The sequence below is a fragment of the Pseudophryne corroboree genome, chromosome 1 (assembly GCF_028390025.1).
Source record: "Pseudophryne corroboree isolate aPseCor3 chromosome 1, aPseCor3.hap2, whole genome shotgun sequence".
Taxonomy (NCBI): Eukaryota; Metazoa; Chordata; class Amphibia; order Anura; family Myobatrachidae; genus Pseudophryne; species Pseudophryne corroboree.
The window spans coordinates 510116-537444 of NC_086444.1; positions in this window are offsets into that span (position 1 = coordinate 510116).

A 27329-nucleotide genomic window follows, 5' to 3' on the forward strand; every position below is an offset into this window, starting at 1 on the left:
AATACAATTCTGGTCGGACGGACTGCCTGCCGTGTGCCGACACAGAGGTAGCCACAGCCGTGAACTACCGCACTGTACTGTGTCTGCTGCTAATATAGACTGGTTGATATTTAAAGAGATATTAGTAGTATACAACAATACTATACTGGTGGTCAGGCACTGGTCACCACTCCTGCAGCAAAAGTGTGCACTGTTAATTAATATAATTGTACTCCTGGCTCCTGCTAACAACCTGCAGTGCTCCCCAGTCTCCCCCACAATTAATTATAAGCTTTTAATTTATACATTGATGACTGTGCAGCACACTGGGCTGAGCTGAGTGCACACAGACTGAGTCACACTGTGTGACTGACTGTGCTGTGTATCATTTTTTTTTTCAGGCAGAGAACGGATATAGCAGAGAGAAGTGAACGGATATATTATATTAAATAAAAGTTAACTAGCAACTGCACTGGTCACTGACTGTGGTAAACTAACTCTGTCTGCGACTCTGCACAATCTCTCTCTATCTAATCTATCTATCTCTATTCTAATGGAGAGGACGCCAGACACGTCCTCTCCCTATCAATCTCAATGCACGAGTGAAAATGGCGGCGACGCGCGGCTCCTTATATAGAATCCGAGTCTCGCGATAGAATCCGAGCCTCGCGAGAATCCGACAGCGTCATGATGACGTTCGGGCGCGCTCGGGTTAACCGAGCAAGGCGGGAAGATCCGAGTCGCTCGGACCCGTGGAAAAAAAAGTGAAGTTCGTGCGGGTTCGGATTCAAAGAAACCGAACCCGCTCATCTCTAGCTCATACCTATGTCATACCTCCCAACATGACCTCTCCAGGAGGACACAATGCTCTGCTCCTGCACTTCCCTCTTACTGTATGATTACCATCACCTGTGCTGTACCCTAATACTGACTCAGTGCTCATACCTATATCATACCTTCCAACATGACCTCTCCAGGAGGACACAATGCTCTGCTCCTGCTATTCCCTCTTACTGTATGATTACCATCACCTGTGCTGTACCCTAATACTGACCCAGTGCTCATACCTATGTCATACCTCCCAACATGACCTCTCCAGGAGGACACAATGCTCTACTCCTACACTTCCCTCTTACTGTATGATTACCATCACCTGTGCTGTACCCTATTACTGACCCAGTGCTCATACCTATGTCATATCTCCCAACATGACCTCTCCAGGAGGACACAATGCTGTGCTCCTGCTCTTCCCTCTTACTGTATGATTACCATCACCTGTGCTGTACCCTAATACTGACCCAGTGCTCCTACCTATGTCATACCTCCCAACATGCCCCTCTCCAGGAGGACACAATGCTCTGCTCCTGCTCTTCCCTCTTACTGTATGATTACCATCACCTGTGCTGTACCCTAATACTGACCCAGTGCTCATACCTATGTCATACCTCCCAACATGCCCCTCTCCAGGAGGACACAATGCTCTGCTCCTGCTCTTCCCTCTTACTGTATGATTACCATCACCTGTGCTGTACCCTAATACTGACCCAGTGCTCATACCTATGTCATACCTCCCAACATGATCTCTCCAGGAGGACACAATGCTCTGCTCCTGCTCTTCCCTCTTGTCACAACTGAGGGCCTGAGCTGACGGAAGGCAGCCTCAGTTGTAGGGGCTGAAATGTACCGGAACCTGGGAGGTTGTATCAGACCCCTGGACATGTAAGTAACATGAAGAGAAACCGCCCGAAGGCGTGACCACGACAACTTGAGTAAAAGTCAATGATATTTATTTATGACAAACTCCATGCATCACAGTAGCAGTAAAAAGTAACATAAAAATCAGCAGAGAAATAATAATACAGTTCCTGGGTACTACAGGGTGGCAGGGGCCACAGAGCTCTGGTGGTATGAGACAGTTCTTATTATCTGCAAGTTGGAAAGTCCTTACCAGGCTCAACTGTAGCAATGAGGAAAGCCCAGGATCGTACCAGCTGATGTTCCAGGGAAAGCGGGACTGCTGTAGTTAAAATGCTGCTGTGGGTACTGGTTAGAACCAGACAGGTGTTGGCACGGAGTGGATACTGGCTGGAACCAGTTAAATAATAAATAAAGATTGAGAGCGATGCAATGTAGATGAAATGTAGAATTTGAGAGCGGAGAAATAATAATACCGGTGGAGAGTGGTAAACTGCAAAAAGGACACCGGCCCTTTAAGAGAAGCTGTACACTGCTGGAAGCTGAGCTGGAAGCAGGTGATGTTGTAGCTGGAAACAGGTGAGTCCAGAATGGATCGGAGAGTCAGGCTACACCGCAGATGGAATGCTGGTGCGGGTCTCTATAGCAGAAGTCTGGAGACAGGAGCTGGAACCTGGAAGACATTCACAGAAGAGAGACAAACTGGAACTAGGTTTGACAACCAAAGCACTGACGCCTTCCTTGCTCAGGCACAACCTATTTATACCTGCAGCAAGGAAGGCATTGGCTAGGCAATTATGCAAATTAATAATACTGACAACGGATTGGTAGGAAAGATCAGCTGACAGAATCCAAGATGGCTGCGCCCATGCAGACACTTGGAGGGAAGTTTGGATTGTAAACCATGTGGTCTGGAAAACAGTAATGGCGGCGCCGGCCACCGGAGACAGGAGACGCCAGGCTGACAGATGCACATCCGACCACGCGGACACAGCGGAGGCCGCGGCTGACGTAATCGCCACTCAGAATGCAGAAGCTCAGGGACGGCGGCGGAGGCCGCGGGAGACGCCATGCCAGATGTATAAGGCGTTACTGTGACTGCGTCCAGAGAGACAGGAGAGGATGCGGGAATGTGCACATCAGGATAACAGATGGGATCCGGTCCTGGAGCGCTGAGCCAGCCTTAGGAGGCATCTGATAGGTAAGAAATGGCGTCCAGATACCCGGATCGTGACACCTCTTACTGTATGATTACCATCACCTGTGCTGTACCCTAATACTGACCCAGTGCTCATACCTATGTCATACCTCCCAACATGACCTCTCCAGGAGGACACAATGCTCTGCTCCTGCTCTTCCCTCTTACTGTATGATTACCATCACCTGTGCTGTACCATAATACTGACCCAGTGCTCATACCTATGTCATACCTCCCAACATGACCCTCTCCAGGAGGACACAATGCTCTGCTCCTGCTCTTCCTCTTACTGTATGATTACCATCACCTGTGCTGTACCTAATACTGATACAGTGCTCATACCTATGTCATACCTCCCAACATGACCTCTCCAGGAGGACACAATGCTCTGCTCCTGCTCTTCCCTCTTACTGTATGATTACCATCACCTGTGCTGTACCCTAATACTGTCCCAGTGCTCATACCTATGTCATACCTCCCAACATGACCTCTCCAGGAGGACACAATGCTCTGCTCCTGCTCTTCCCTCTTACTGTATGATTACCCTCACCTGTGCTGTACCCTAATACTGACCCAGTGCTCATACCTATGTCATACCTCCCAACATGACCTCTCCAGGAGGACACAATGCTCTGCTCCTGCTCTTCCCTCTTACTGTATGATTACCATCACCTGTGCTGTACCCTAATACTGACCCAGTGCTCATACCTATGTCATACCTCCCAACATGACCTCTCCAGGAGGACACAATGCTCTGCTCCTGCTCTTCCCTCTTACTGTATGATTACCATCACCTGTGCTGTACCCTAATACTGACCCAGTGCTCATACCTATGTCATACCTCCCAACATTACCTCTCCAGGAGGACACAATGCTCTGCTCCTGCTCTTCCCTCTTACTGTATGATTACCATCACCTGTGCTGTACCCTAATACTGACCCAGTGCTCATACCTATGTCATACCTCCCAACATTACCTCTCCAGGAGGACACAATGCTCTGCTCCTGCTCTTCCCTCTTACTGTATGATTACCATCACCTGTGCTGTGCCCCAATACTGACCCAGTGCTCATACCTATGTCATACCTCCAAACATGACCCTCTCCAGGAGGACACAATGCTCTGCTCCTGCTCTTCCCTCTTACTGTATGATTACCATCACCTGTGCTGTACCCTAATACTGACCCAGTGCTCATACCTATGTCATACCTCCCAACATGATCTCTCCAGGAGGACACAATGCTCTGCTCCTGCTCTTCCCTCTTACTGTATGATTACCATCACCTGTGCTGTACCCTAATACTGACCCAGTGCTCATACCTATGTCATACCTCCCAACATGACCTCTCCAGGAGGATACAATGCTCTGCTCCTGCTCTTCCCTCTTACTGTATGATTACCATCACCTGTGCTGTACCCTAATACTGACCCAGTGCTCATACCTATGTCATACCTCCCAACATGACCTCTCCAGGAGGACACAATGCTCTGCTCCTGCTCTTCCCTCTTACTGTATGATTACCATCACCTGTGCTGTACCCTAATACTGACCCAGTGCTCATACCTATGTCATACCTCCAAACATGACCTCTCCAGGAGGACACAATGCTCTGCTCCTGTTCTTCCCTCTTACTGTATGATTACCATCACATGTGCTGTACCCTAATACTGACCCAGTGCTCATACCTATGTCATACCTCCCAACATGACCTCTCCAGGAGGACACAATGCTCTGCTCCTGCTCTTCTCTCTTACTGTATGATTACCATCACATGTGCTGTACCCTAATACTGACCCAGTGCTCATACCTATGTCATACCTCCCAACATGACCCTCTCCAGGAGAACACAATACTCTGCTCCTGCTCTTCCCTCTTACTGTATGATTACCATCACCTGTGCTGTACCCTAATACTGACCCAGTGCTCATACCTATGTCATACCTCCCAACATGACCTCTCTAGGAGGACACAATGCTCTGCTCCTGCTCATCCCTCTTACTGTATGATTACCATCACCTGTGCTGTACCCTAATACTGACCCAGTGCTCATACCTATGTCATACCTCCCAACATGACCTCTCCAGGAGGACACAATGCTCTACTCCTGCTCTTCTCTCTTACTGTATGATTACCATCACCTGTGCTGTACCTTAATACTGACGTAGTGCTCATACCTATGTCATACCTCCCAACATGACCTCTCCAGGAGGACACAATGCTCTGCTCCTGTTCTTCACTCTTACTGTATGATTACCATCACCTGTGCTGTACCCTAATACTGACCCAGTGCTCATACCTATGTCATACCTCCCAACATGACCTCTCCAGGAGGACACAATGCTCTGCTCCTGCACTTCCCTCTCACTGTATGATTACCATCACCTGTGCTGTACCTAATACTGACCCAGTGCTCATACCTATGTCATACCTCCCAACATGACCACTCCAGGAGGACACAATGCTCTGCTCCTGCTCTTCCCTCTTACTGTATGATTACCATCACCTGTGCTGTACCCTATTACTGACCCAGTGCTCATACCTATGTCATACCTCCCAACATGACCCTCTCCAGGAGGACACAAATGCTCTGCTCCTGCTCTTCCCTCTTACTGTATGATTACCATCACCTGTGCTGTACCCTATTACTGACCCAGTGCTCATACCTATGTCATACCTCCCAACATGACCTCTCCAGGAGGACACAATGCTCTGCTCCTGCTCTTCCCTCTTACTGTATGATTACCATCACCTGTGCTGTACCCTATTACTGACCCAGTGCTCATACCTATGTCATACCTCCCAACATGACCCTCTCCAGGAGGACACAATGCTCTGCTCCTGCACTTCACTCTTACTGTATGATTACCATCACCTGTGCTGTATCCCAATACTGACCCAGTGCTCATACCTATGTCATACCTCCCAACATGACCTCTCCAGGAGGAAACAATGCTCTGCTCCTGCTCTTACCTCTTACTGTATGATTACCATCACCTGTGCTGTACCCTAATACTGACCCAGTGCTCATACCTATGTCATACCTCCCAACATGACCCTCTCCAGGAGGACACAAATGCTCTGCTCCTGCTCTTCCCTCTTACTGTATGATTACCATCACCTGTGCTGTACCCTAATACTGACCCAGTGCTTATACCTATGTCATACCTCCCAACATGACCTCTCCAGGAGGACACAAATGCTCTGCTCCTGCACTTCCCTCTTACTGTATGATTACCATAACCTGTGCTGTACCCTAATACTGACCCAGTGCTCATACCTATGTCATACCTCCCGACATGACCTCTCCAGGACACAATGCTCTGCTCCTGCTCTTCCCTCTTACTGTATGATCACCATCACCTGTGCTGTACCCTAATACTGACCCAGTGCTCATACCTATGTCATACTTCCCAACATGACCTCTCCAGGAGGACACAATGCTCTGCTCCTGCTCTTCCCTCTTACTGTATGATTACCATCACCTGTGCTGTACCCTAATACTGACCCAGTGCTCATACCTATGTCATACCTCCCAACATGACCTCTCCAGGAGGACACAATGCTCTGCTCCTGCACTTCCCTCTTACTGTATGATTACCATCACCTGTGCTGTACCCCAATACTGACCCAGTGCTCATACCTATGTCATACCTCCCAACATGACTTCTCCAGGAGGACACAATGCTCTGCTCCTGCTCTTCCCTCTTACTGTATGATTACCATCACCTGTGCTGTGCCCCAATACTGACCCAGTGCTCATACCTATGTCATACCTCCCAACATGACCTCTCCAGGAGGACACAATGCTCTGCTCCTGCTCTTCCCTCTTACTGTATGATTACCATCACCTGTGCTGTACCCTAATACTGACCCAGTGCTCATACCTATGTCATACTTCCCAACATGACCTCTCCAGGAGGACACAATGCTCTGCTCCTGCTCTTCCCTCTTACTGTATGATTACCATCACCTGTGCTGTGCCCCAATACTGACCCAGTGCTCATACCTATGTCATACCTCCCAACATGACCTCTCCAGGAGGACACAATGCTCTGCTCCTGCTCTTCCCTCTTACTGTATGATTACCATCACCTGTGCTGTACCCTAATACTGACCCAGTGCTCATACCTATGTCATACCTCCCAACATGACCCTCTCCAGGAGAACACAATGCTCTGCTCCTGCTCTTCCCTCTTACTGTATGATTACCATCACCTGTGCTGTACCCTAATACTGACCCAGTGCTCATACCTATGTCATACCTCCCAACATGACCTCTCTAGGAGGACACAATGCTCTGCTCCTGCTCATCCCTCTTACTGTATGATTACCATCACCTGTGCTGTACCCTAATACTGACCCAGTGCTCATACCTATGTCATACCTCCCAACATGACCTCTCCAGGAGGACACAATGCTCTGCTCCTGCTCTTCCCTCTCACTGTATGATTACCATCACCTGTGCTGTACCCTAATACTGACCCAGTGCTCATACCTATGTCATACCTCCCAACATGACCTCTCCAGGAGGACACAATGCTCTGCTCCTGCACTTCCCTCTTACTGTATGATTACCATCACCTGTGCTGTACCCTAATACTGACCCAGTGCTCATACCTATGTCATACCTCCAAACATGACCTCTCCAGGAGGAAACAATGCTCTGCTCCTGCACTTCCCTCTTACTGTATGATTACCATCACCTGTGCTGTACCCTAATACTGACCCAGTGCTCATACCTATGTCATACCTCCCAACATGACCTCTCCAGGAGGACACAATGCTCTACTCCTGCTCTTCTCTCTTACTGTATGATTACCATCACCTGTGCTGTACCTTAATACTGACGTAGTGCTCATACCTATGTCATACCTCCCAACATGACCTCTCCAGGAGGACACAATGCTCTGCTCCTGTTCTTCACTCTTACTGTATGATTACCATCACCTGTGCTGTACCCTAATACTGACCCAGTGCTCATACCTATGTCATACCTCCCAACATGACCACTCCAGGAGGAAACAATGCTCTGCTCCTGCACTTCCCTCTTACTGTATGATTACCATCACCTGTGCTGTACCCTAACACTGACCCAGTGCTCATACCTATGTCATACCTCCCAACATGACCTCTCCAGGAGGACACAATGTTCTGCTCCTGCTCTTCCCTCTTACTGTATGATTACCATCACCTGTGCTGTATCCTAATACTGACTCAGTGCTCATACCTATGTCATACGTCCCAACATGGCCCTCCAGGAGGACACAATGCTCTGCTCCTGCTCTTCCCTCTTACTGTATGATTACCATCACCTGTGCTGTACCCTAATACTGACCCAGTGCTCATACCTATGTCATACCTCCCAACATGACCTCTCCAGGAGGACACAATGCTCTGCTCCTGCACTTCACTCTTACTGTATGATTACTATCACCTGTGCTGTACCCTAATTCTGACCCAGTGCTCATACCTATGTCATACCTCCCAACATGACCTCTCCAGGAGGAAACAATGCTCTGCTCCTGCTCTTCCCTCTTACTGTATGATTACCATCACCTGTGCTGTACACTATTACTGACCCAGTGCTCATACCTATGTCATACCTCCCAACATGACCTCTCCAGGACACAATGCTCTGCTCCTGCTCTTCCCTCTTACTGTATGATTACCATCACCTGTGCTGTACCCTAATACTGACCCAGTGCTCATACCTATGTCATACCTCCCAACATGACCTCTCCAGGAGGACACAATGCTCTGCTCCTGTTCTTCACTCTTACTGTATGATTACCATCACCTGTGCTGTACCCTAATACTGACCCAGTGCTCATACCTATGTCATACCTCCCAACATGACCTCTCCAGGAGGAAACAATGCTCTGCTCCTGCACTTCACTCTTACTGTATGATTACCATCACCTGTGCTGTACCCCAATACTGACCCAGTGTTCATACCTATGTCATACCTCCAACATGACCTCTCCAGGAGGACACAAATGCTCTGCTCCTGCTCTTCCCTCTTACTGTATGATTACCATCACCTGTGCTGTACCCTAATGCTGACCAAGTGCTCATACCTATGTCATATCTTCCAACATGACCTCTCCAGGAGGACACAATGCTCTGCTCCTGCTCTTCTCTCTTACTGTATGATTACCATCACCTGTGCTGTACCATAATACTGACCCAGTGCTCATACCTATGTCATACCTCCCAACATGACCTCTCCAGGAGGACACAATGCTCTGCTCCTGCACTTCCCTCTTACTGTATGATTACCATCATCTGTGCTGTACCCTAATACTGACCCAGTGGTCACACCTATGTCATACCTCCCAACATGACCTCTCCAGGAGGACACAATGCTCTGCTCCTGCACTTCCCTCTTACTGTATGATTACCATCACCTGTGCTGTACCCTAATACTGACCCAGTGCTCATACCTATGTCATACCGCCCAACATGACCTCTCCAGGAGGAAACAATGCTCTGCTCCTGCACTTTCCTCTTACTGTATGATTACCATCACCTGTGCTGTACCCTAATACTGACCCAGTGTTCATACCTATGTCATACCTCCCAACATGACCTCTCCAGGAGGACACAATGCTCTACTCCTGCTCTTCTCTCTTACTTTATGATTACCATCACCTGTGCTGTACCTTAACACTGACGTAGTGCTCATACCTATGTCATACCTCCCAACATGACCCTATCCAGGAGGACACAATGCTCTGCTCCTGCTCTTCCCTCTTACTGTATGATTACCATCACCTGTGCTGTACCCCAATACTGACCCAGTGCTCATACCTATGTCATACCTCCCAACATGACCTCTCCAGGACACAATGCTCTGCTCCTGCTCTTCCCTCTTACTGTATGATTACCATCACCTGTGCTGTACCCTAATACTGACCCAGTGCTCATACCTATGTCATACCTCCCAACGTGACCCTCTCCAGGAGTACACAATGCTCTGCTCCTGCTCTTCCCTCTTACTGTATGATTACCATCACCTGTGCTGTACCCTAATACTGACCCAGTGCTCATACCTATGTAATACCTCCCAACATGACCTCTCCAGGAGGACACAATGCTCTGCTCCTGCGCTTCCCTCTTACTGTATGATTACCATCACCTGTGCTGTACCCTAATACTGACCCAGTGCTCATACCTATGTCATACCTCCCAACATGACCCTCTCCAGGAGGACACAATGCTCTGCTCCTGCTCTTCCCTCTTACTGTATGATTACCATCACCTGTGCTGTACCCTAATACTGACCCAGTGCTCATACCTATGTCATACCTCCCAACATGACCTCTCCAGGAGAACACAATGCTCTGCTCCTGCTCTTCCCTCTTACTGTATGATTACCATCACCTGTGCTGTACCCCAATACTGACCCAGTGCTCATACCTATGTCATACCTCCCACCATGTCCTCTCCAGGAGGACACAATGCTCTGCTCCTGCTCTTCCCTCTTACTGTATGATTACCATAACCTGTGCTGTACCCTAATACTGACCCAATGCTCACACCTATGTCATACCTCCCAACATGACCTCTCCAGGAGGACACAATGTTCTGCTCCTGCTCTTCCATCTCACTGTATGATTACCATCACCTGTGCTGTACCCCAATACTGACCCAGTGCTCATACCTATATCATACCTCCCAACATGACCCTCTCCAGGAGGACACAAATGCTCTGCTCCTGCTCTTCCCTCTTACTGTATGATTACCATCACCTGTGCTGTACCCTAATACTGACCCAGTGCTTATACCTATGTCATACCTCCCAACATGACCTCTCCAGGAGGACACAATGCTCTGCTCCTGCACTTCCCTCTTACTGTATGATTACCATCACCTGTGCTGTACCCTAATACTGACCCAGTGCTCATACCTATGTCATACCTCCCAACATGACCTCTCCAGGACACAATGCTCTGCTCCTGCTCTTCCCTCTTACTGTATGATCACCATCACCTGTGCTGTACCCTAATACTGACCCAGTGCTCATACCTATGTCATACCTCCCAACATGACCTCTCCAGGAGGACACAATGCTCTGCTCCTGCACTTCCCTCTTACTGTATGATTACCATCACCTGTGCTGTACCCTAATACTGACCCAGTGCTCATACCTATGTCATACCTCCCAACATGACCCTCTCCAGGAGGACACAATGCTCTGCTCCTGCTCTTCCCTCTAACTGTATGATTACCATCACCTGTGCTGTACCCTAATACTGACCCAGTGCTCATACCTATGTCATACCTCCCAACATGACCTCTCCAGGACACAATGCTCTGCTCCTGCTCTTCCCTCTTACTGTATGATTACCATCACCTGTGCTGTACCCTAATACTGACCCAGTGCTCATACCTATGTCATACCTCCCAACGTGACCCTCTCCAGGAGGACACAATGCTCTGCTCCTGCTCTTCCCTCTTACTGTATGATTACCATCACCTGTGCTGTACCCTAATACTGACCCAGTGCTCATACCTATGTCATACCTCCCAACATGACCTCTCCAGGAGGACACAATGCTCTGCTCCTGCTTTTCCCTCTTACTGTATGATCACCATCACCTGTGCTGTACCCTAATACTGACCCAGTGCTCATACCTATGTCATACCTCCCAACATGACCCTCTCCAGGAGGACACAATGCTCTGCTCCTGCTCTTCCCTCTTACTGTATCATTACCATCACCTGTGCTTTACTCTAATACTGACCCAGTGCTCATACCTATGTCATACCTCCCAACATGACCCTCTCCAGGAGGACACAAATGCTCTGCTCCTGCTCTTCCCTCTTACTGTATGATTACCATCACCTGTGCTGTACCCTAATGCTGACCAAGTGCTCATACCTATGTCATATCTCCCAACATGAACTCTCCAGGAGGACACAATGCTCTGCTCCTGCTCTTCTCTCTTACTGTATGATTACCATCACCTGTGCTGTACCTTAATACTGACGTAGTGCTCATACCTATGTCATACCTCCCAACATGACCTCTCCAGGAGGATACAATGCTCTGCTCCTGTTCTTCACTCTTACTGTATGATTACCATCACCTGTGCTGTACCCCAATACTGACCCAGTGCTCATACCTATGTCATACCTACCAACATGACCTCTCCAGGAGGACACAATGCTCTGCTCCTGCACTTCCCTATTACTGTATGATTACCATCATCTGTGCTGTACCCTAATACTGACCCAGTGCTCATACCTATGTCATACCTCCCAACATGACCTCTCCAGGAGGACACAATGCTCTACTCCTGCTCTTCTCTCTTACTGTATGATTACCATCACCTGTGCTGTACCCTAATACTGACCCAGTGCTCATACCTATGTCATACCTCCCAACATGACCTCTCCAGGAGGACACAATGCTCTGCTCCTGTTCTTCACTCTTACTGTATGATTACCATCACCTGTGCTGTACCCTAATACTGACCCAGTGCTCATACCTATGTCATACCTCCCAACATGACCTCTCCAGGAGGAAACAATGCTCTGCTCCTGCACTTCACTCTTACTGTATGATTACCATCACCTGTGCTGTACCCTAATACTGACCCAGTGTTCATACCTATGTCATACCTCCAACATGACCTCTCCAGGAGGACACAAATGCTCTGCTCCTGCTCTTCCCTCTTACTGTATGATTACCATCACCTGTGCTGTACCCTAATGCTGACCAAGTGCTCATACCTATGTCATATCTTCCAACATGACCTCTCCAGGAGGACACAATGCTCTGCTCCTGCTCTTCTCTCTTACTGTATGATTACCATCACCTGTGCTGTACCATAATACTGACCCAGTGCTCATACCTATGTCATACCTCCCAACATGACCTCTCCAGGAGGACACAATGCTCTGCTCCTGCACTTCCCTCTTACTGTATGATTACCATCATCTGTGCTGTACCCTAATACTGACCCAGTGGTCACACCTATGTCATACCTCCCAACATGACCTCTCCAGGAGGACACAATGCTCTGCTCCTGCACTTCCCTCTTACTGTATGATTACCATCACCTGTGCTGTACCCTAATACTGACCCAGTGCTCATACCTATGTCATACCGCCCAACATGACCTCTCCAGGAGGAAACAATGCTCTGCTCCTGCACTTTCCTCTTACTGTATGATTACCATCACCTGTGCTGTACCCTAATACTGACCCAGTGCTCATACCTATGTCATACCTCCCAACATGACCTCTCCAGGAGGACACAATGCTCTACTCCTGCTCTTCTCTCTTACTTTATGATTACCATCACCTGTGCTGTACCTTAACACTGACGTAGTGCTCATACCTATGTCATACCTCCCAACATGACCCTATCCAGGAGGATACAAATGCTCTGCTCCTGCTCTTCCCTCTTACTGTATGATTACCATCACCTGTGCTGTACCCTAATACTGACCCAGTGCTCATACCTATGTCATACCTCCCAACATGACCTCTCCAGGAGGAAACAATGCTCTGCTCCTGCTCTTCCCTCTTACTGTATGATTACCATCATCTGTGCTGTACCCTAATACTGACCCAGTGCTCATACCTATGTCATACCTCCCAACATGACCTCTCCAGGAGGACACAATGCTCTACTCCTGCTCTTCTCTCTTACTGTATGATTACCATCACCTGTGCTGTACCCTAATACTGACCCAGTGCTCATACCTATGTCATATCTCCCAACATGAACTCTCCAGGAGGACACAATGCTCTGCTCCTGCTCTTCTCTCTAACTGTATGATTACCATCACCTGTGCTGTACCTTAATACTGACGTAGTGCTCATACCTATGTCATACCTCCCAACATGACCTCTCCAGGAGGATACAATGCTCTGCTCCTGTTCTTCACTCTTACTGTATGATTACCATCACCTGTGCTGTACCCCAATACTGACCCAGTGCTCATACCTATGTCATACCTACCAACATGACCTCTCCAGGAGGACACAATGCTCTGCTCCTGCACTTCCCTATTACTGTATGATTACCATCATCTGTGCTGTACCCTAATACTGACCCAGTGCTCATACCTATGTCATACCTCCCAACATGACCTCTCCAGGAGGACACAATGCTCTGCTCCTGCACTTCCCTCTTACTGTATGATTACCATCACCTGTGCTGTACCCTAATACTGACCCAGTGCTCATACCTATGTCATACCTCCCAACATGACCTCTCCAGGAGGAAACAATGCTCTGCTCCTGCACTTCCCTCTTACTGTATGATTACCATCACCTGTGCTGTACCCTAATACTGACCCAGTGCTCATACCTATGTCATACCTCCCAACATGACCTCTCCAGGAGGACACAATGCTCTACTCCTGCTCTTCTCTCTTACTGTATGATTACCATCACCTGTGCTGTACCCTAATACTGACCCAGTGCTCATACCTATGTCATACCTCCCAACATGACCTCTCCAGGAGGACACAATGCTCTGCTCCTGTTCTTCACTCTTACTGTATGATTACCATCACCTGTGCTGTACCCTAATACTGACCCAGTGCTCATACCTATGTCATACCTCCCAACATGACCTCTCCAGGAGGAAACAATGCTCTGCTCCTGCACTTCACTCTTACTGTATGATTACCATCACCTGTGCTGTACCCTAATACTGACCCAGTGTTCATACCTATGTCATACCTCCAACATGACCTCTCCAGGAGGACACAAATGCTCTGCTCCTGCTCTTCCCTCTTACTGTATGATTACCATCACCTGTGCTGTACCCTAATGCTGACCAAGTGCTCATACCTATGTCATATCTTCCAACATGACCTCTCCAGGAGGACACAATGCTCTGCTCCTGCTCTTCTCTCTTACTGTATGATTACCATCACCTGTGCTGTACCATAATACTGACCCAGTGCTCATACCTATGTCATACCTCCCAACATGACCTCTCCAGGAGGACACAATGCTCTGCTCCTGCACTTCCCTCTTACTGTATGATTACCATCATCTGTGCTGTACCCTAATACTGACCCAGTGGTCACACCTATGTCATACCTCCCAACATGACCTCTCCAGGAGGACACAATGCTCTGCTCCTGCACTTCCCTCTTACTGTATGATTACCATCACCTGTGCTGTACCCTAATACTGACCCAGTGCTCATACCTATGTCATACCGCCCAACATGACCTCTCCAGGAGGAAACAATGCTCTGCTCCTGCACTTTCCTCTTACTGTATGATTACCATCACCTGTGCTGTACCCTAATACTGACCCAGTGCTCATACCTATGTCATACCTCCCAACATGACCTCTCCAGGAGGACACAATGCTCTACTCCTGCTCTTCTCTCTTACTTTATGATTACCATCACCTGTGCTGTACCTTAACACTGACGTAGTGCTCATACCTATGTCATACCTCCCAACATGACCCTATCCAGGAGGATACAAATGCTCTGCTCCTGCTCTTCCCTCTTACTGTATGATTACCATCACCTGTGCTGTACCCTAATACTGACCCAGTGCTCATACCTATGTCATACCTCCCAACATGACCTCTCCAGGAGGACACAATGCTCTGCTCCTGCTCTTCCCTCTTACTGTATGATTACCATCACCTGTGCTGTACCTTAATACTGACCCAGTGCTCATACCTATGTCATACCTCCCAACATGACCTCTCCAGGAGGAAACAATGCTCTGCTCCTGCTCTTCCCTCTTACTGTATGATTACCATCACCTGTGCTGTACCCTAATACTGACCCAGTGCTCATACCTATGTCATACCTCCCAACATGACCTCTCCAGGAGGACACAATGCTCTGCTCCTGCTCTTCCCTCTTACTGTATAATTACCATCACCTGTGCTGTACCCTAATACTGACCCAGTGCTCATACCTATGTCATACACCCCAACATGACCCTCTCCAGGAGGACACAATGCTCTGCTCCTGCACTTCCCTCTTACTGTATGATTACCATCACCTGTGCTGTACCCTAATACTGACCCAGTGCTCATACCTATGTCATACCTCCCAACATGACCTCTCCAGGAGGACACAATGCTCTGCTCCTGCACTTCCCTCTTACTGTATGATTACCATCACCTGTGCTGTACCCTAATACTGACCCAGTGCTCATACCTATGTCATACCTCCCAACATGACCTCTCCAGGAGGACACAATGCTCTACTCCTGCTCTTCCCTCTTACTGTATGATTATCATCACCTGTGCTGTTCCCTAATACTGACCCAGTGCTCATACCTATGTCATACCTCCCAACATGACCTCTCCAGGAGGACACAATGCTCTGCTCCTGCTCTTCCCTCTTACTGTATGATTACCATCACCTGTGCTGTACCCTAATACTGACCCAGTGTTCATACCTATGTCATACTTCCCAACATGACCCTCTCCAGGAGGACTCAATGCTCTGCTCCTGCACTTCACTCTTACTGTATGATTACCATCACCTGTGCTGTACCCTAATACTGACCCAGTGTTCGTACCTAAGTCATACCTCCAACATGACCTCTCCAGGAGGACACAATGCTCTGCTCCTGCTCTTCCCTCTTACTGTATGATTACCATCACCTGTGCTGTACCCTAATACTGACCCAGTGCTCATACCTATATCATACCTCCCAACATGACCTCTCCAGGAATACACAATGCTCTGCTCCTGCTCTTCCCTCTTACTGTATGATTACCATCACCTGTGCTGTACCCTAACACTGACCCAGTGATCATACCTATGTCATACCTCCCAACATGACCCTCTCCAGGAGGACTCAATGCTCTGCTCCTGCACTTCACTCTTACTGTATGATTACCATCACCTGTGCTGTACCCTAATACTGACCCACTGTTCATACCTATGTCATACCTCCAACATGACCCTTTCCAGGAGGACACAATGCTCTGTTCCTGAATTTCCCTCTTACTGTATGATTACCATCACCTGTGCTGTACCCTAATGCTGACCCAGTGCTCATATCTATGTTGTTCCTACCAACATGACCTCTCCAGGAGGACACAATACTCTGCAACTGCTCTTCCCTCTTACTGTATGATTACCATCACCTGTGCTGTACCCTAATACTGACCCAATGCTCATACCTATGTCATACCTCCCAACATGACCCTCTCCAGGAGGACTCAATGCTCTGCTCCTGCACTTCACTCTTACTGTATGATTACCATCACCTGTGCTGTACCCTAATACTGACCCAGTGTTCATACCTATGTCATACCTCCAACATGACCTCTCCAGGAGGACACAATGCTCTGCTGCTGCTCTTCCCTCTTACTGTATGATTACCATCACCTGTGCTGTACGCTAATACTGACCCAGTGCTCATACCTATATCATACCTCCCAACATGACCTCTCCAGGAATACACAATGCTCTGCTCCTGCTCTTCTCTCTTACTGTATGATAACCATCACCTGTGTTGTACCCTAATACTGACCCAGTGCTCATACCTATGTCATACCTCCCAACATGACCACTCCAGGAGGACACAATGCTCTGCTCCTGCACTTACCTCTTACTGTATGATTACCATCACCTGTGCTGTACCCTAATACTGACCCAGTGCTCACACCTATGTCATACCTCCCAACATGACCCTCTCCAGGAGGACACAATGCTCTGCTCCTGCTCTTCCCTCTTACTGTATGATTACCATCACCTGTGCTGTACCCTAATACTGACCCAGTGCTCATACCTATGTCATACCTCCCAACATGACCTCTCCAGGAGGACACAATGCTCTGCTCCTGCACTTCCCTCTTACTGTATGATTACCATCACCTGTGCTGTACCCTAATACTGACCCAGTGCTCATACCTATGTCATACCTCCAAACATGACCTCTCCAGGAGGAAACAATGCTCTGCTCCTGCACTTCCCTCTTACTGTATGATTACCATCACCTGTGCTGTACCTTAATACTGACGTAGTGCTCATACCTATGTCATACCTCCCAACATGACCTCTCCAGGAGGACACAATGCTCTGCTCCTGTTCTTCACTCTTACTGTATGATTACCATCACCTGTGCTGTACCCTAATACTGACCCAGTACTCATACCTATGTCATACCTCCCAACATGACCCTCTCCAGGAGGACACAATGCTCTGCTCCTGCTCTTCCCTCTTACTGTATGATTACCATCACCTGTGCTGTACCCTAATACTGACCCAGTGCTCATACCTATGTCATACCTCCCAACATGACCTCTCCAGGAGGACACAATGCTCTGCTCCTGCACTTCCCTCTTACTGTATGATTACCATCACCTGTGCTGTACCCTAATACTGACCCAGTGCTCATACCTATGTCATACCTCCCAACATGACCTCTCCAGGAGGACACAATGCTCTACTCCTGCTCTTCTCTCTTACTGTATGATTACCATCACCTGTACTGTACCTTAATACTGACGTAGTGCTCATACCTATGTCATACCTCCCAACATGACCTCTCCAGGAGGACACAATGCTCTGCTCCTGTTCTTCACTCTTACTGTATGATTACCATCACCTGTGCTGTACCCTAATACTGACCCAGTGCTCATACCTATGTCATACCTCCCAACATGACCACTCCAGGAGGAAACAATGCTCTGCTCCTGCACTTCCCTCTTACTGTATGATTACCATCACCTGTGCTGTACCCTAACACTGACCCAGTGCTCATACCTATGTCATACCTCCCAACATGACCTCTCCAGGAGGACACAATGCTCTGCTCCAGCTCTCCCCTCTTACTGTATGATTACCATCACCTGTGCTGTACCCTATTACTGACCCAGTGCTCATACCTATGTCATACCTCCCAACATGACCCTCTCCAGGAGGACACAAATGCTCTGCTCCTGCTCTTCCCTCTTACTGTATGATTACCATCACCTGTGCTGTACCCTATTACTGACCCAGTGCTCATACCTATGTCATACCTCCCAACATGACCTCTCCAGGAGGACACAATGCTCTGCTCCTGCTCTCCCCTCTTACTGTATGATTACCATCACCTGTGCTGTACCCTATTACTGACCCAGTGCTCATACCTATGTCATACCTCCCAACATGACCCTCTCCAGGAGGACACAAATGCTCTGCTCCTGCTCTTCCCTCTTACTGTATGATTACCATCACCTGTGCTGTACCCTATTACTGACCCAGTGCTCATACCTATGTCATACCTCCCAACATGACCTCTCCAGGAGGACACAATGCTCTGCTCCTGCTCTCCCCTCTTACTGTATGATTACCATCACCTGTGCTGTACCCTATTACTGACCCAGTGCTCATACCTATGTCATACCTCCCAACATGACCCTCTCCAGGAGGACACAAATGCTCTGCTCCTGCTCTTCCCTCTTACTGTATGATTACCATCACCTGTGCTGTATCCTAATACTGACCCAGTGCTCATACCTATGTCATACCTCCCAACATGACCTCTCCAGGAGGACACAATGCTCTGCTCCTGCTCTTCCCTCTTACTGTATGATTACCATCACCTGTGCTGTACCCTATTACTGACCCAGTGCTCATACCTATGTCATACCTCCCAACATGACCCTCTCCAGGAGGACACAATGCTCTGCTCCTGCACTTCACTCTTACTGTATGATTACCATCACCTGTGCTGTATCCCAATACTGACCCAGTGCTCATACCTATGTCATACCTCCCAACATGACCTCTCCAGGAGGAAACAATGCTCTGCTCCTGCTCTTACCTCTTACTGTATGATTACCATCACCTGTGCTGTACCCTATTACTGACCCAGTGCTCATACCTATGTCATACCTCCCAACATGACCCTCTCCAGGAGGACACAAATGCTCTGCTCCTGCTCTTCCCTCTTACTGTATGATTACCATCACCTGTGCTGTACCCTAATACTGACCCAGTGCTTATACCTATGTCATACCTCCCAACATGACCTCTCCAGGAGGACACAAATGCTCTGCTCCTGCACTTCCCTCTTACTGTATGATTTCCATCACCTGTGCTGTACCCTAATACTGACCCAGTGCTCATACCTATGTCATACCTCCCGACATGACCTCTCCAGGACACAATGCTCTGCTCCTGCTCTTCCCTCTTACTGTATGATTACCATCACCTGTGCTGTGCCCCAATACTGACCCAGTGCTCATACCTATGTCATACCTCCCAACATGACCTCTCCAGGAGGACACAATGCTCTGCTCCTGCTCTTCCCTCTCACTGTATGATTACCATCACCTGTGCTGTACCCTAATACTGACCCAGTGCTCATACCTATGTCATACCTCCCAACATGACCTCTCCAGGAGGACACAATGCTCTGCTCCTGCACTTCCCTCTTACTGTATGATTACCATCACCTGTGCTGTACCCTAATACTGACCCAGTGCTCATACCTATGTCATACCTCCCAACATGACCTCTCCAGGAGGACACAATGCTCTGCTCCTGCACTTCCCTCTTACTGTATGATTACCATCACCTGTGCTGTACCCTAATACTGACCCAGTGCTCATACCTATGTCATACCTCCAAACATGACCTCTCCAGGAGGAAACAATGCTCTGCTCCTGCACTTCCCTCTTACTGTATGATTACCATCACCTGTGCTGTACCCTAATACTGACCCAGTGCTCATACCTATGTCATACCTCCCAACATGACCTCTCCAGGAGGACACAATGCTCTACTCCTGCTCTTCTCTCTTACTGTATGATTACCATCACCTGTGCTGTACCTTAATACTGACGTAGTGCTCATACCTATGTCATACCTCCCGACATGACCTCTCCAGGAGGACACAATGCTCTGCTCCTGCTCTTCCCTCTTACTGTATGATTACCATCACCTGTGCTGTACCCTAATACTGACCCAGTGCTCATACCTATGTCATACCTCCCAACATGACCACTCCAGGAGGAAACAATGCTCTGCTCCTGCACTTCCCTCTTACTGTATGATTACCATCACCTGTGCTGTACCCTATTACTGACCCAGTGCTCATACCTATGTCATACCTCCCAACATGACCTCTCCAGGACACAATGCTCTGCTCCTGCTCTTCCCTCTTACTGTATGATTACCATCACCTGTGCTGTACCCTAATACTGACCCAGTGCTCATACCTATGTCATACCTCCCAACGTGACCCTCTCCAGGAGGACACAATGCTCTGCTCCTGCTCTTCCCTCTTACTGTATGATTACCATCACCTGTGCTGTACCCTAATACTGACCCAGTGCTCATACCTATGTCATACCTCCCGACATGACCTCTCCAGGAGGACACAATGCTCTGCTCCTGCTCTTCCCTCTTACTGTATGATTACCATCACCTGTGCTGTACCCTAATACTGACCCAGTGCTCATACCTATGTCATACCTCCCAACATGACCACTCCAGGAGGAAACAATGCTCTGCTCCTGCACTTCCCTCTTACTGTATGATTACCATCACCTGTGCTGTACCCTAACACTGACCCAGTGCTCATACCTATGTCATACCTCCCAACATGACCTCTCCAGGACACAGTGCTCTGCTCCTGCTCTTCCCTCTTACTGTATGATTACCATCACCTGTGCTGTACCCTAATACTGACCCAGTGCTCATACCTATGTCATACCTCCCAACGTGACCCTCTCCAGGAGGACACAATGCTCTGCTCCTGCTCTTCCCTCTTACTGTATGATTACCATCACCTGTGCTGTACCCTAATACTGACCCAGTGCTCATACCTATGTCATACCTCCCAACATGACCTCTCCAGGAGGACACAATGCTCTGCTCCTGTTCTTCACTCTTACTGTATGATTACCATCACCTGTGCTGTACCCTAATACTGACCCAGTGCTCATACCTATGTCATACCTCCCAACATGACCTCTCCAGGACACAGTGCTCTGCTCCTGCTCTTCCCTCTTACTGTATGATTACCATCACCTGTGCTGTACCCTAATACTGACCCAGTGCTCATACCTATGTCATACCTCCCAACGTGACCCTCTCCAGGAGGACACAATGCTCTGCTCCTGCTCTTCCCTCTTACTGTATGATTACCATCACCTGTGCTGTACCCTAATACTGACCCAGTGCTCATACCTATGTCATACCTCCCAACATGACCTCTCCAGGAGGACACAATGCTCTGCTCCTGCTCTTCCCTCTTACTGTATGATTACCATCACCTGTGCTGTACCCTAATACTGACCCAGTGCTCATACCTATGTCATACCTCCCAACATGACCTCTCCAGGAGGAAACAATGCTCTGCTCCTGCACTTCACTCTTACTGTATGATTACCATCACCTGTGCTGTACCCTAATACTGACCCAGTGTTCATACCTATGTCATACCTCCAACATGACCTCTCCAGGAGGACACAAATGCTCTGCTCCTGCTCTTCCCTCTTACTGTATGATTACCATCACCTGTGCTGTACCCTAATGCTGACCAAGTGCTCATACCTATGTCATATCTTCCAACATGACCTCTCCAGGAGGACACAATGCTCTGCTCCTGCTCTTCTCTCTTACTGTATGATTACCATCACCTGTGCTGTACCATAATACTGACCCAGTGCTCATACCTATGTCATACCTCCCAACATGACCTCTCCAGGAGGACACAATGCTCTGCTCCTGCTTTTCCCTCTTACTGTATGATCACCATCACCTGTGCTGTACCCTAATACTGACCCAGTGCTCATACCTATGTCATACCTCCCAACATGACCTCTCCAGGAGGACACAATGCTCTGCTCCTGCACTTCCCTCTTACTGTATGATTACCATCACCTGTGCTGTACCCTAATACTGACCCAGTGCTCATACCTATGTCATACCTCCCAACATGACCTCTCCAGGACACAATGCTCTGCTCCTGCTCTTCCCTCTTACTGTATGATTACCATCACCTGTGCTGTACCCTAATACTGACCCAGTGCTCATACCTATGTCATACCTCCCAACATGACCTCTCCAGGACACAATGCTCTGCTCCTGCTCTTCCCTCTTACTGTATGATCACCATCACCTGTGCTGTACCCTAATACTGACCCAGTGCTCATACCTATGTCATACCTCCCAACATGACCTCTCCAGGAGGACACAATGCTCTGCTCCTGCACTTCCCTCTTACTGTATGATCACCAGCACCTGTGCTGTACCCTAATACTGACCCAGTGCTCATACCTATGTCATACCTCCCAACATGACCTCTCCAGGAGGACACAATGCTCTGCTCCTGCACTTCCCTCTTACTGTATGATTACCATCACCTGTGCTGTACCCTAATACTGACCCAGTGCTCATACCTATGTCATACCTCCCAACATGACCCTCTCCAGGAGGACACAATGCTCTGCTCCTGCTCTTCCCTCTTACTGTATGATTACCATCACCTGTGCTGTACCCTAATACTGACCCAGTGCTCATACCTATGTCATACCTCCCAACATGACCTCTCCAGGACACAATGCTCTGCTCCTGCTCTTCCCTCCTACTGTATGATTACCATCACCTGTGCTGTACCCTAATACTGACCCAGTGCTCATACCTATGTCATACCTCCCAACGTGACCCTCTCCAGGAGGACACAATGCTCTGCTCCTGCTCTTCCCTCTTACTGTATGATTACCATCACCTGTGCTGTACCCTAATACTGACCCAGTGCTCATACCTATGTCATACCTCCCAACATGACCTCTCCAGGAGGACACAATGCTCTGCTCCTGCTTTTCCCTCTTACTGTATGATCACCATCACCTGTGCTGTACCCTAATACTGACCCAGTGCTCATACCTATGTCATACCTCCCAACATGACCCTCTCCAGGAGGACACAATGCTCTGCTCCTGCTTTTCCCTCTTACTGTATGATCACCATCACCTGTGCTGTACCCTAATACTGACCCAGTGCTCATACCTATGTCATACCTCCCAACATGACCCTCTCCAGGAGGACACAATGCTCTGCTCCTGCTCTTCCCTCTTACTGTATCATTACCATCACCTGTGCTTTACTCTAATACTGACCCAGTGCTCATACCTATGTCATACCTCCCAACATGACCCTCTCCAGGAGGACACAAATGCTCTGCTCCTGCTCTTCCCTCTTACTGTATGATTACCATCACCTGTGCTGTACCCTAATGCTGACCAAGTGCTCATACCTATGTCATATCTCCCAACATGAACTCTCCAGGAGGACACAATGCTCTGCTCCTGCTCTTCTCTCTTACTGTATGATTACCATCACCTGTGCTGTACCTTAATACTGACGTAGTGCTCATACCTATGTCATACCTCCCAACATGACCTCTCCAGGAGGACACAATGCTCTGCTCCTGCTCTTCCCTCTTACTGTATGATTACCATCACCTGTGCTGTACCCCAATACTGACCCAGTGCTCATACCTATGTCATACCTACCAACATGACCTCTCCAGGAGGACACAATGCTCTGCTCCTGCACTTCCCTATTACTGTATGATTACCATCATCTGTGCTGTACCCTAATACTGACCCAGTGCTCACACCTATGTCATACCTCCCAACATGACCTCTCCAGGAGGACACAATGCTCTGCTCCTGCACTTCCCTCTTACTGTATGATTACCATCACCTGTGCTGTACCCTAATACTGACCCAGTGCTCATACCTATGTCATACCTCCCAACATGACCTCTCCAGGAGGAAACAATGCTCTGCTCCTGCACTTCCCTCTTACTGTATGATTACCATCACCTGTGCTGTACCCTAATACTGACCCAGTGCTCATACCTAACCTATGTCATACCTCCCAACATGACCTCTCCAGGAGGACACAATGCTCTACTCCTGCTCTTCTCTCTTACTGTATGATTACCATCACCTGTGCTGTACCCTAATACTGACCCAGTGCTCATACCTATGTCATACCTCCCAACATGACCTCTCCAGGAGGACACAATGCTCTGCTCCTGTTCTTCACTCTTACTGTATGATTACCATCACCTGTGCTGTACCCTAATACTGACCCAGTGCTCATACCTATGTCATACCTCCCAACATGACCTCTCCAGGAGGAAACAATGCTCTGCTCCTGCACTTCACTCTTACTGTATGATTACCATCACCTGTGCTGTACCCTAATACTGACCCAGTGTTCATACCTATGTCATACCTCCAACATGACCTCTCCAGGAGGACACAAATGCTCTGCTCCTGCTCTTCCCTCTTACTGTATGATTACCATCACCTGTGCTGTACCCTAATGCTGACCAAGTGCTCATACCTATGTCATATCTTCCAACATGACCTCTCCAGGAGGACACAATGCTCTGCTCCTGCTCTTCTCTCTTACTGTATGATTACCATCACCTGTGCTGTACCATAATACTGACCCAGTGCTCATACCTATGTCATACCTCCCAACATGACCTCTCCAGGAGGACACAATGCTCTGCTCCTGCACTTCCCTCTTACTGTATGATTACCATCATCTGTGCTGTACCCTAATACTGACCCAGTGGTCACACCTATGTCATACCTCCCAACATGACCTCTCCAGGAGGACACAATGCTCTGCTCCTGCACTTCCCTCTTACTGTATGATTACCATCACCTGTGCTGTACCCTAATACTGACCCAGTGCTCATACCTATGTCATACCGCCCAACATGACCTCTCCAGGAGGAAACAATGCTCTGCTCCTGCACTTTCCTCTTACTGTATGATTACCATCACCTGTGCTGTACCCTAATACTGACCCAGTGCTCATACCTATGTCATACCTCCCAACATGACCTCTCCAGGAGGACACAATGCTCTACTCCTGCTCTTCTCTCTTACTTTATGATTACCATCACCTGTGCTGTACCTTAACACTGACGTAGTGCTCATACCTATGTCATACCTCCCAACATGACCCTATCCAGGAGGATACAAATGCTCTGCTCCTGCTCTTCCCTCTTACTGTATGATTACCATCACCTGTGCTGTACCCTAATACTGACCCAGTGCTCATACCTATGTCATACCTCCCAACATGACCTCTCCAGGAGGACACAATGCTCTGCTCCTGCTCTTCCCTCTTACTGTATGATTACCATCACCTGTGCTGTACCTTAATACTGACCCAGTGCTCATACCTATGTCATACCTCCCAACATGACCTCTCCAGGAGGAAACAATGCTCTGCTCCTGCTCTTCCCTCTTACTGTATGATTACCATCACCTGTGCTGTACCCTAATACTGACCCAGTGCTCATACCTATGTCATACCTCCCAACATGACCTCTCCAGGAGGACACAATGCTCTGCTCCTGCTCTTCCCTCTTACTGTATAATTACCATCACCTGTGCTGTACCCTAATACTGACCCAGTGCTCATACCTATGTCATACACCCCAACATGACCCTCTCCAGGAGGACACAATGCTCTGCTCCTGCACTTCCCTCTTACTGTATGATTACCATCACCTGTGCTGTACCCTAATACTGACCCAGTGCTCATACCTATGTCATACCTCCCAACATGACCTCTCCAGGAGGACACAATGCTCTGCTCCTGCACTTCCCTCTTACTGTATGATTACCATCACCTGTGCTGTACCCTAATACTGACCCAGTGCTCATACCTATGTCATACCTCCCAACATGACCTCTCCAGGAGGACACAATGCTCTACTCCTGCTCTTCCCTCTTACTGTATGATTACCATCACCTGTGCTGTACCCTAATACTGACCCAGTGCTCATACCTATGTCATACCTCCCAACATGACCTCTCCAGGAGGACACAATGCTCTGCTCCTGCTCTTCCCTCTTACTGTATGATTACCATCACCCGTGCTGTACCCTAATACTGACCCAGTGTTCATACCTATGTCATACTTCCCAACATGACCCTCTCCAGGAGGACTCAATGCTCTGCTCCTGCACTTCACTCTTACTGTATGATTACCATCACCTGTGCTGTACCCTAATACTGACCCACTGTTCATACCTATGTCATACCTCCAACATGACCCTTTCCAGGAGGACACAATGCTCTGTTCCTGAATTTCCCTCTTACTGTATGATTACCATCACCTGTGCTGTACCCTAATGCTGACCCAGTGCTCATATCTATGTTGTTCCTACCAACATGACCTCTCCAGGAGGACACAATACTCTGCAACTGCTCTTCCCTCTTACTGTATGATTACCATCACCTGTGCTGTACCCTAATACTGACCCAATGCTCATACCTATGTCATACCTCCCAACATGACCCTCTCCAGGAGGACTCAATGCTCTGCTCCTGCACTTCACTCTTACTGTATGATTACCATCACCTGTGCTGTACCTTAATACTGACCCAGTGTTCATACCTATGTCATACCTCCAACATGACCTCTCCAGGAGGACACAATGCTCTGCTCCTGCTCTTCCCT